Raw genomic sequence first — 12,307 nt, forward strand, 5'->3', positions numbered from 1 at the left:
GTATTTCTATTCCCTAGTTTCAAGAACAATACTCAACAGCTGTTCCTAAAACTTTAAGTTCAAACTTCTCCCCATTCCTCCCTCCCCACCCATTCCCTCTGGGAAGGCAGGTAATTCAATATAGGCCATGTCTGTGTAGTTTTGCAAATGACTTCCATAAGAGTTGTGTTGTGTAACACTAACTATAATTCCCTCCATGCTATCCTGCCCCCCATTGCTTCTATTCTCTCTTTTGATCCTGTCCCTCCCCAAGAGGGTTGACTTCAAATTGCTCCCTTCTCCCACTGCCCTCCCTTCTATCCCCCCCCACCCTGCTTATCGCTTTCTCTCACACTGCCCTGTATTGTATAATAGTGCAAAATGAGTATGAATTTTATTCCTTTCTTTAGTCAAATGTGATGAGAGTAAGCTTCATGTTTTTTCTCTCATCTCCCCTGTTTTTCCCTCACTGAAAAGTCTTTTATTTGCCTTTTTAATGAGAGATAACCTGCCCCATTCCATTTCTCCCTTTCTCCTCCCAATATATTTCTCTCTCACCAGTTAATTTCATTTTATTAAGATATGATCCCATCCTATTCAATTCACCCTGTGCTCTCTGTCTCTCTCTCTGTTTCTGTCTCTGTCTCTCTCTGTGTGTGTGTGTGTGTGTGTGTGTGTGTGTGTAATCCAACCAACTACCCAGATACTGAAAAAAGTTTCAAGATTTACAAATATTGTCTTTCCCTGTGGGAATATAAACAGTTCGACCTTAGTAAAGTCCCTTATGATTTCTCTTTGCTGTTTACCCTTTCATGCTTCTCTTGATTCCTGTATTTGAAGGTCAGATTTTCTTTTCAGCTCCGGGCTTTTCATCAAGAATATTTGAAAGTCCTCTATTTCATTGAAAGACCAATTTTTCCCCGAAGTATTATAATCAGGTTTTCTGGGTAGGTGATTCTTGGTTTTATGCCTAGTTCCTTTGACTTCTGGAATATCCTATTCCATGCCCTTCGATCTCTTAATGTAGAAGCTGCTAGATCTTGTGTTATCCTGATTGTATGTCCATAATACTTGAATTGTTTCTTTCTAGCTGCTTGTAATATTTTCTCCTTGACCTGGGAACTCTGGAATTTGGCCACAATGTTCCTAGGAGTTTCTCTTTTTGGATCTCTTTCATGAGGTAATCGGTGGATTCTTTCAATATTTATTTTGCCCTCTGGTTCTAGAATCTCAAGGCAGTTTTCCTTGATAATTTCATGAAAGATGATGTCTAGGCTCTTTTTTTGATCATGGCTTTCAGGTAGTCTTATAATTTTTAAATTGTCTCTACTGGATCTATTTTCCAGATCAGTTATTTTTCCCGTGAGATATTTCACATAATCTTCCATTTTTTGATTCTTTTGGTTTTCTTTTGTGATTCCTTGGTTTCTCATAAAGTCATTAGCCCCCATTTGTAGCATTCTAATTTTTTTTTGCTTGTACATTTTTATTTTTTATTTTTATTTTTTATTAATTTTTAACATTTATTTTCACACAATTTTGGGTTACAAATATTCTCCCCTTTTATCCCCTCCCCCCCAAACCCGAGCTTTCTAATTGCCCCTGTGACCTATCTGCTCTCTCCTCTATCCTCCTTCCCTGCCCTTGTCTCCGACTTCTCTTTTGTCCTGTAGGACCAGATAGCTTTCTTGACCCCTTAACCTGTATTTCTTGTTACACAGTGGTAAGAACATTACATTTGGTCCTAACACTTTGAGTTCTAACCTCCTTAGCACCCTCCCTCTCCACCTCTTCCCCTTGAAAGACAGGCAATTCAATATAGGCCATATCTGTTTAGTTTTGCAAATGATTTCCATACTAGTTGTGTTGTATAGGACTAATAATATTTCCCTCCATCCTATCCTGTCCCCCTTTACTTCTATTTTCTTATGGTCCTTTCCCTCCCCATGAGTGTCGACCTCGTGTTGCATTCTCCTCCCCATGCCCTCCCCTCCATCCTCCCCCCCACCCTGCTTGTGCCCCTGTCCCCCACTCTCCTGTATTATGAGATAGGTTTTCCTATCAAAATGAGTGTGCATTATATTCTTTCCTTTAGTGGAATGTGATGAGAGTAGACCTCATGTTTTTCTCTTGCCTGCCCTCTTTATCCCACCACTAATAAGTCTTTTGCTTGCCTCTTTTATGAGAGATAATTTGCCCCATATAACTTCTCTCTTTCTCCTCCCAATATTTCTCTCTCACTGCTTGATTTCATTTTTTTTTTAATATATGATCCCATCCTCTTCAATTCACTCTGTGCACTCTGTCTCTATGTACGTGTGCGTGTGTGCATGTGTGTGTGTGTGTACTCCCACCCAGTGCCCAGATACTGAAATATTTCAAGAGTTATAAATATTGTCTTTCCATGTAGGAATGTAAACAGTTCAACTTTAGTAAGTCCCTTATGATTTCTCTTTGCTGTTCACCTTTTCATGGTTCTCTTCATTCTTGTGTTAGAAAGTCAAATTTTCTTTCCAGCTCTGGTCTTTTCATCAGGAAAATTTGAAAGTCTTCTATTTCATTGAAAGACCATTTTTTCTGCTGAAGTATTATACTCAGTTTTGCTGGGTAGGTGATTCTTGGCATCAGTCCTAGTTCCTTTGACTTCTGGAATATCCTATTCCATTCCCTTCTATCCCTCAATGTAGAGGGTGCCAGATCTTGTGCTATCCTGATTGTATTTCCACAATACTTGAATTGTTTCTTTCTAGCTGCTTGCAATATTTTCTCTTTCACCTGGGAATTCTGGAGTTTGGCCACAATGCTCCTAGGAGTTTCTCTTTTTGGATCTCTTTCATGCGGCGTTCTGTGGATTCCTTGAATATTTATTTTGCCTTCTGGTTCTAGAATCTCAGGGCAGTTTTCCTTGATAATTTCATGGAAGATGATGTCTATGCTCTTCTTTTGATCATGGTTTTCAGGTAGTCCCAGAATTTTTACATTGTCTCTCCTGATTCTATTTTCCAGGTCAGTTGTTTTTCCAATAAGATATTTCACATTATCTTCCATTTTTCGAATCTGCGTGGTATGTTCTGAGATATCTGTCTTTCTCAAAAAGTCCTTAGCGTCCATCCGTACCATTCCAGTTTTGAAAGATCTATTTTCTTCAGTGAGCTTTTGAATATCTTTTTCCATTTGGTTAATTCTGCTTTTGAAAACATTCTTCTCCTCATTGGCCCCTTGCACCTCCCTTGCCAGCTGAGTTAGGCTAGTTCTCAAGGTGCCAATTTCTTCAAGATTTTTTTGGTTCTCCTTTAGCAGGGAGCTGATCTGCTTTTCATGCGTCTCCCTCATCCCTCTCATTTTCCTTCCCAGTCTTTCCTCCACCTCTCTAACTTGATTTTCAAAATTCCTCTTGAGCTCTTCCATGGCCCGAGCCCATTGGGTGGGCTGGGTCACAGAATCCTTGATTTCTGTGTCTTTGCCTGATGGCAAGCATTGTTCCTCCCCATCAGAAAGGAAGGGAGGAAGTGTCTTTTCTCCAGTAAAGTACCCTTCAATAGTTTTATTTCTTTTCCCTTTTCTTGGCATTTTCTCCAACCAGTGGCCTGACCTCTGAATGTTCTCCTCACACCCACCTCGCCTCCTGGTCCTCCCAGCCAGCGTTTGGGGACTGAGATTCAAATGCTGCTTACCGCCTTAGGATTTTTGGCGGGGGCAGGGCTGCTATTCAGTGTGAGAATTAAGTTCAGGTGGTCAGGGGCAGGGCCGCCTCTCAGGCATAGTTCCCTCTGGGGGTTTATGCACAGACCTTCCACAATGGATCCAGGCTCCTGCCCGTTTGGGGAGCCCCGTCCGCAGCCGCCTCTCAGCCCCCACCTCCCGGGGGGGCCCGAGCCTTGGCGCACCCCACTCCCCTCTCAACCCGCCAAAGAGACTCTCTCACCCACCCCTGTCAGTCACCTGTTGGTGGGGGGGCCCATGCTGCCACTGAAAATCCCGCCTCCGGAGCCCTCTCAGATCTGTGCCTCTCGGAGCCATGGCCGCCGCTGCCACCGCTGCTGCAGGTCCGGGCTGCGCTCCGCGTCTGCAGCGCGACGGACCTTTTGCGAGAGGTTTGCAGGTCCCTCTGTGGGTAGGGGGACCCGCGTGGCCGCTGGAGAACCCGTCTCCGTAGCCCTCTCGGATCTCCTGCCCTCAGTGTCGCGGCTGCGTCAGGGCTGCACTCCGCTCCCCGTCCCGGCGCCCAGTCTGTGGCTCGAAGGACCCCCCGCAAGAGGTCCGCAGGTTTCTCCGGAGCAGGAATCTCCCTCGCTCCAATACTCCGTAGTCTCTGGGTGCAGAATTCGCCCTGGCTTGGTCCCCTCTAGCCGTTCTGTGGTTTGTGTGTTCGGAGCTATGTGTATGTGCGTCTTTCTACTTCGCCATCTTGGCTCCGCCCCTTCTGTTCCATTCTAATTTTGAAAAAAACTATTTTCTTCAGTAAGCTTTTGAATCTCCTTTTCCATTTTGCTAATTCTGTTTCTTAAAGCATTCTTCTCTTCATTGGCCTTTTGAACCTCTTTTGCCAATTGAGTTAGCCTGTTTTTCAAGGTGTTATTTTCTTCAGCATTTTTTTGGGTCTCCTTTAGCATGGTGTTGACCCTCTTTTCATGCTTTTCTTGCATCTCTCTCATTTCTCTTCCCAGTTTTTCCTCCACCTCTCTAACTTGATTTTCAAAATCCTTTTTGAGCCCTTCCATGGGCTGAGCACATTGAATATTTATTTTGGATTTCTGGGATACAGAAGCCTTGATTTTTATATCTTTGCCTGATGGTAAGCATTGTTCTTCCTCATCTGAAAGGATGGGAGGAGATATATGTTCCCAAAGAAAGTAACCTTCTATGGTATTATTTTTTTCCCTTTTGGGGCATTTTCCTAACCAGTTACTTGACTTTTGGGTCCTTTGTCAAGAGTAAGGTATAGTCTGGGGACCTGTAAGGTATCAGTTCCTCCAAGGTGGCACAATCAAGCGTGTACTGGTCTGAGTGCAGGGAGGAATTTTTGTGCCCAGAATTTTAGCAGAGTTTCCTCTCCACAGGCACCCAATCTCCAGTTCGAACAAGCTAGCACTGGGGGTGGGGGCATGGGGGGTGGGGGGGATTCAATCAAGCTGTGGGGGCAGGGCCACCATTCAGTGGGAGACAAAGACCAGCTCCCTCAGTGCCCCAGCGGTTTTTACAATCCAGCAATGGTCTCAGGCTGCTGTAGAGGCTGCAGTGAGAACTCCTGCCACCTTCCAGAAGTGACCTCTGTGGGCAGCTGTGTGAGGCTGGAGCTATGGGAAGGACCTTCTCCCTTCCTGGCCAGCTGAATAAACCCCAGTCACTGACCTTTAGCGCCTGTGGGTTGAGGGATCTGAGGATCCGCTGCTGCTGCAACTGGGGGGTTCCAAGACTGGAGATTCTGCCCGGGAAGGCGGTTCACTAGCCATGCACCACATGGCCAAGGCTGGGCTAGGCTCCTTGCTCCGCTCGGAGTTGGGTGTAACAGATGTTTCCTGTGGGTCTTTCAGCTCACCCTGGGCTAGAAATCTCCTCCACTCGATTGCTTTCCACTTCTGCTGCTCCAAAATTTGTTGAGAATCCCTCTCTTCAGGTATTTTATGGGCTGTGTGGGGAGACCCTGCGTATGTGTGTCTTTCTACTGCACCATCTTGGCTCTGCCCTGTATTCTTTTTTCCAAAATCTCATGTAAAATTTTTGCACCTGTATCCATTAGAGAGATTGGTCTTTAATTTTCTTTCTTTCTTTTGGCTCTTCCTGGTTTAGGTATGAAAACTATATTTGTATCATAAGATGAAATTAGGAGGACTCTGTCTTCCCCAATTTTCCCAAATAGTCTATATAGTACTGGAATTAAATGTTCTTTAAATATTTGATAGAATTCACTTGTAAATCCATCCAGTCCTGGAAATTTTTTCCTATGGAGCTCATAGATGTTGCAAACTCAATGCAGCCAAGATTAGGAGGGAAGTAGAAAACTCAGAAAGAAGTTTTGCAAATAGTTTCTGTGATAAAAGCCTCATACCTAAAATATATAGAGAACTGAGTCAAATGTACAAAAATGCAAGTCATTCCCCAATTGATAAATAGTCAAAAGACATGAACAGGCAGTGTTCAAAGGAAGAAATTAAACTATGTATAGCCATATGAAAAAATCATTATTGAGCAGAGAGATGCAAATTAAAACAACTCTGGGGTACCAAATCACACCTGTCAGATCAGCTAACATGTCAAAACAGGAAGGTGATAAATGTTGGAAAGATGTGGAAGAAATGGAACACTAATTCGTTGTTGGTGGAGCTGTGAGATGACCCAGTCGTTCTGGAGAGCAATTTCGAACTATACCCAAAGGTCTAAAATCATGTGCATACTTTTGACCCAGTAAAACCTCTTCTAGGACTATATCCCCAAGAGATCATAAAAATGGAAAAGGGTCCAACATGTACAAAAATATTTATAACAGTTCTCTTTGTGGTGGCCAAAAACTGGAAATCAAGGAGATGCCCATCAATTGGAGAATGGCTGAATAAATTGTGGTATATGAATGTAATGAATACTATTATGCTAAAATGATGAACAGGAAGACTTCAGAGAGTCCTGGAAAGACTTATATGAACTTATGCTGAGTTAAAGCAGCAGAACCAGGAGAAGTTTGTACACAATAACAACCACAGTATGTGAGGAATTTTTCTGGTAGACTTAATACTTAATTGCAATTCTAAATCTGAAAAAGTTTCCAATGGTCTCTTAAGGCAAAATGCCTTCCACATACAGAGAAAGTACTTTGGAATTCGATCACCGAATAAAGCAGATCATTTTCTTTTGTATTATGTTTTGTTTTATGATTTCTCCCATTAATTTTAGTTCTTCTATGCAACATGACTGAGGTCAAAATGTTTTTAATAGGAATGTAGACCTTATATAAAATTGTTTCAGGGAGGAATTGTGGAGGTAAATGGAAAGAAGGGGGTGGGAGGGGAAAAAATCTTAGATATATGTAAGTGATTATAGAACATTGAAAACAAACAAAACAATCGTAATAAAAATAAAGTATCCGCCAATAATTGGATTGGGCAGTGGCTGTGCAGATTTTGTCTTCTGCTATGGCTGTGGTTCAGGCTGTCTGGGAACTGCATTAACTTTTTGTCCTCATGTAGCTCTACATGTGCTACCCAGTATTTCCTAGTACTACAAATCAAAGTACTAAAAAAGCCTTTAGGCTTTTGGGAGTTGACTCTTTCACCTCCTTCTCTAAGTGATCTGGGAAGAAAATACTGGTAGAACTAGTACTTCCTCCCCTTTTTGCCTCTAATGAGAATACCTCCAATCTTTTGGAATTATTGTGTGGTTCTTGGCTGGATGAATGGCTTATTGCTCTTTCTCTTTTGTTTTCTTTGTCATTTTTCTTCCTATACTTGACATAGAGTAAGCCTTTAATAAACTTCTGATGATTGCCTAGTGAATATTTAGAACTTTCCTGGCATATTTGTAGGTGATTTGGGCACTTCTCATATACTTCACATCATCATTTAAAAAAAAAAAAAGACCCACAAAGTTCTTTATTTAATCATTGAAACAGGAAAGGAATAATATTTTAGAATTAAGTATTTCTAAGAAAGGGCAGCTCTACAACCTCAAAATTGAAAATGCATTAATATTTTCTTCAATCTATTTTGATCTGTGAGTCATTGAACAAAGTGAAATACCATATGACTCATTTCCCCCTAAGTGTCTCTATGCATCTTTATTTTCCTTAGTAATCATATTGATGGTATCAACTAGTAACATGGTTTTGTAACATTACTGCATAATGAATAATCAACATTTGGGACTTTGTTCTATATTTTCAATTATGACTTGAAGTGTATGTTCTTTCAATGGAAAAAATGTAACGAATTCTCTCAGTCGGATAAACAGAAGCCACATGTCTTCACTCAGCTAAAAATCTATTTTTGAAGAATTTGTTTCCCCTGTACAAAGACAGTCAAATAGACAAAATTTAAGTGAGTTTCTTACTGATTTTTCTGTAGTTTAAACCACCATCTATTAATATGAAAAATAAATAAATGTTTCAAAGTATAGCTAAGTATATTACAAATGCTAATATTTTAAGTAAATTTGAATGTTATAACCTCAAGACCAACTCAAATATGAGTTTTTAAAAGGCAAGAAAAATTAAAGGAGTTGTTTTGTTTTGGCTTTTTTGGTCCATAGAAATGTCAATGAAAATGGGTAGAGAATAATTTTTTTTTTTTAATTTTTAATTTATTTATTTTTTTTATTTTGTAATGTTTAACAATCACTGCCATACAATTGTGATTTTATCCCCCCCCACCTACCTCCCACTTCCCCCCTCCCTCCCCACGACTGCATACAATTCTGTATAGATTCTACATATACTTTCCTATTGAGTATATTTTCACTATAGTCATGCTATGTAGTCAGACTAAGATAAATGAAAGAAATCGTATAACAAATCAGAACATGATACACAAACACATACACATACACAAACATAATCTGCTACATTTTGCGAATGACTTCCATGTTTCTCTCTCTGAGTGTGGCAGGCATTTTGCCTTGAGATCCTCCATTGGTATTTTTTTTTTTTTTTTGATAAGAAGTTCTTCTGTTATTACAAAAATCTAAGTCTACCAGAAAAAACTCTCACACACTGTGGTCGTTGCTAGGCACAAAGTTCTCCTGGTTCTGCTCCTTTCACTCAGCATCAGGTCATATAAGTCCTTCCAGGCCTCTCTGAAGTCTTCTTGTTCATCATTTCTTATGGCACAATAGTACTCCATTACATTCATATACCATAATTTATTCAGCCATTCCCCAATTGATGGACATCCCCTTGACTTCCAGTTTTTGGCAACTACATAGAGTGCTGCTATAAATATTTTTGTACATGTGGGACCCTTTCCCATTTTTACGATCTCTTGAGGATATAGTCCTAGTAGCGATATTGCTGGGTCAAAGGGTATGCACATTTTTGTAGCCCTTTGGGCATAGTTCCAAATTGCTCTCCAGAATGGTTGGATGCGCTCGCAGCTCCACCAACAATGAATTAGTGTTCCAACTTTCCCACATCCTCTCCAACATTTATCATTTTCTTGTTCTGTCATGTTTGCCAATCTTATAGGTGTGATGTGGTACCTCAGAGTTGTTTTGATTTGCATCTCTCTAATCAATAGTGATTTAGAGCATTTTTTCATATGATTATAGATAGCTTTAATTTCTTCCTCTGAAAATTGCCTGTTCACATCCTTTGACCATTTATCAATTGGGGAATGACTTGTATGATTATACATTTGGATCAGTTCTCTATATATTCTAGAAATGAGGCCTTTATCCCCGAGCTTAGCTGTAAAAATTCTTTCCCAATTTACTACATCCCTCCGGATTTTGGTTGCATTGGGTTTGGTTGTGCAAAAACTTCTCAGTTTAATGTAATCAAAGTTATCCATTTTGCATTTCATAATGCATTCTATCTCTCCTTTAGTAAAGAATTCTTCCCTTCTCCATAGATCTGATAAATACACTATTCCTTGCTTCTCCAGTTTATTCATGGTATCAATCTTTATACCTAAATCATGTACCCATTTGGACTTTATTCTTGTGTACGGTGTCAGGAATGGGTCTATGCCTAATTTCCGCCACACTGTTATCCAGTTTTCCCAGCAATTTTTGTCAAACAATGAGTTCTTATCCCAGAAGCTGGGGTCCTTGGGTTTATCAAACATAAGGTTGCTATATTCCTTGCCTACTGCATCTTGAGTGCCAAGTCTATTCCACTTGTCTACCTCTCTGTTTCTTAGCCAATACCAAGTGGTTTTGATAATTGCTGCTTTATAGTACAGTTTGGGGTCTGGTAGCGCTAGGCCACCTTCCCAAGCATTTCTTTTCATTAGTCCCTTTGATATTCTGGACCTTTTGTTTTTCCAAATGAATTTTGATATTATTTTGTCCAGCTCTAGAAAGTAATTGTCTGATAGTTTAATTGGTATGGCACTAAATAGGTATATTAATTTGGGTAGAATTGTCATTTTTATTATATTAGCCCGGCCTACCCATGAGCAACTAATGTTTTTCCATTTACTTAAATCTGACTTTATTTGTGCAAAAAGTGTCTTGTAATTGTGTTCATATAATCCCTGGGTTTGTTTTGGCAGGTAGACTCCTAAGTATTTTATACTGTCTACCCTAACTTTAAATGGGATTTCTCTTTCTATCTCTTGCTGTTGGACTTTGTTGCTAATATATAGAAATGCAGAAGATTTGTGTGGGTTTATTTTGTACCCTGCAACTTTGCCAAAGTTGTTTATTAATTCTAGTAATTTTTTACTTGAATCTCTGGGATTCTCTAGGTAAATCATCATATCATCTGCAAAGAGTGATAACTTAGTTTCTTCTTTGGCTATTTTAATTCCTTTGATATCTTTATCTTGTCTAATTGCTACAGCTAACATTTCTAGTACCATATTAAATAATAGTGGTGATAATGGACAACCTTGTTTCACCCCTGATCTTATTGGGAATGCATCTAGCTTATCCCCATTGCATATAATGCTTGCTGAAGGTTTTAGATAGATACTGCTTAGTATTTTATGGAAAGTTCCCTTTATTCCTACATTCTCCAATGTTTTTAGTAGGAATGGATGTTGTATTTTGTCAAAAGCTTTTTCTGCATCTATTGAGATAATCATGTGGTTTTTGTTAGCTTTGTTGTTGATGTGATCGATAATGCTAATAGTTTTCCTAATATTGAACCAGCCCTGTAGTCCTGGTATGAATCCTACCTGATCATAATGTATTAATCTCATGATAAGATGCTGTATTCGTTTTGCTAGAACCTTATTTAAAATTTTTGCATCTATATTCATTAGGGAAATTGGTCTATAATTTTCTTTCTCTGTTTTGTCTCTTCCTGGTTTGGGTATCAAAACCATATTTGTATCATAGAAAGAATTTGGGAGGACTCCTTCTTCCCCAATTTTCAAGAATAGTGTATGTAGTATTGGAATTAACTGTTCTTTAAATGTTTGATAGAATTCACTTGTGAATCCATCTGGCCCTGGAGATTTTTTCCTAGGGAGTTCATTGATGGCTTGTTCAATTTCTTTTTCTGAGATGGGGTTGTTTAAGTATTCAACTTCCTCTTCTGTTAATCTGGGCAATTTGCATTTTTTAAAATATTCATCCATCTCATTTAGATTATCGAATTTGTGGGCATAAAGTTGGGCAAAGTAGTTTCTAATTATTGTTTTAATTTCCTCCTCTTTGGAGGTGAGTTCACCCCTTTCATTTTTAATATTAGTAATTTGGTTTTCTTCTTTCTTTTTTTTAATCAGATTGACCAAAAGTTTATCAATTTTATTAGTTTTTTTATAAAACCAACTATTGGTTTTATTTATTAATTCAATAGTTTTCTTAATTTCAATTTTATTAATCTCTCCTTTGGTTTTCAGTGTTTCTAATTTGGTATTTACTTGGGGATTTTCAATTTGTTCTTTTTCTAGCTTTTTCAACTGCAAGCCTAAGTCATTGATCTCCTCTTTCTTTATTTTATTTATGTAAGCATTCAGAGATATAAAACTTCCCCTAATAACTGCTTTTGCAGTATTCCATAAGTTTTGGTATGTTGTCTCAGTATTGTCATTCTCTCGAATGAAATTGTTGATTGTTTCTATGATTTCTTCTTTAACCCAACCCTTCTTTAGAATTAGATTATTTAGTTTCCAATTGATTTTTGGTTTCTCTTTCCATGGCCTTTTATTACATGTAATTTTTAATGCATTATGATCTGAAAAGGATGCATTGATTATCTCTACCTTTCTGCACTGGATTGTGAGATTTTTATGTCCTAGTACATGGTCAATTTTTGTAAATGTTCCATGTACCGCTGAGAAAAAAGTATATTCCTTTCTATTCCCATTTAATTTTCTCCAAAGATCTATCATATCTACCTTATCCAGAGTTTTATTTACCTCCTTAACCTCTTTCTTGTTTATTGAGAATAATTTCAATAATAGCTCCATTTTCCTTCAGTTTTGCTAAATATATCGGTCATCAACAACTGCATAACCATGAATTTCCCTCAACCAGACTGCTTAAAAATAATGATAACCAAAATAACCAGTGCCAAAAATACTTTATTGAAAAAATTAATTATGATAGAGTTTCATAGTTTCATATATTATTCGGTTTTCCTGCCCTTCTTTGTATATGGAAATGATTTTTTTTGTTTATATTTGCTAATATCAGAATGAATTTAGCAAAAGGAGTTGAAAAAAATAAAGAT

The 12,307-nt window shown here is 38.7% G+C and overlaps 1 pseudogene; it reads left to right on the top strand.

Annotated features, from left to right (window-relative positions):
* Window positions 1-3,997: 3,997 nt before the first annotated feature.
* Window positions 3,998-12,307, top strand: part of LOC140532184 (fructose-bisphosphate aldolase A pseudogene) — a 101,059-nt pseudogene continuing 92,749 nt past the window's right edge.

Source organism: Notamacropus eugenii, chromosome 3, assembly GCF_028372415.1.
Source record: "Notamacropus eugenii isolate mMacEug1 chromosome 3, mMacEug1.pri_v2, whole genome shotgun sequence".
Lineage (NCBI taxonomy): Eukaryota > Metazoa > Chordata > Mammalia > Diprotodontia > Macropodidae > Notamacropus > Notamacropus eugenii.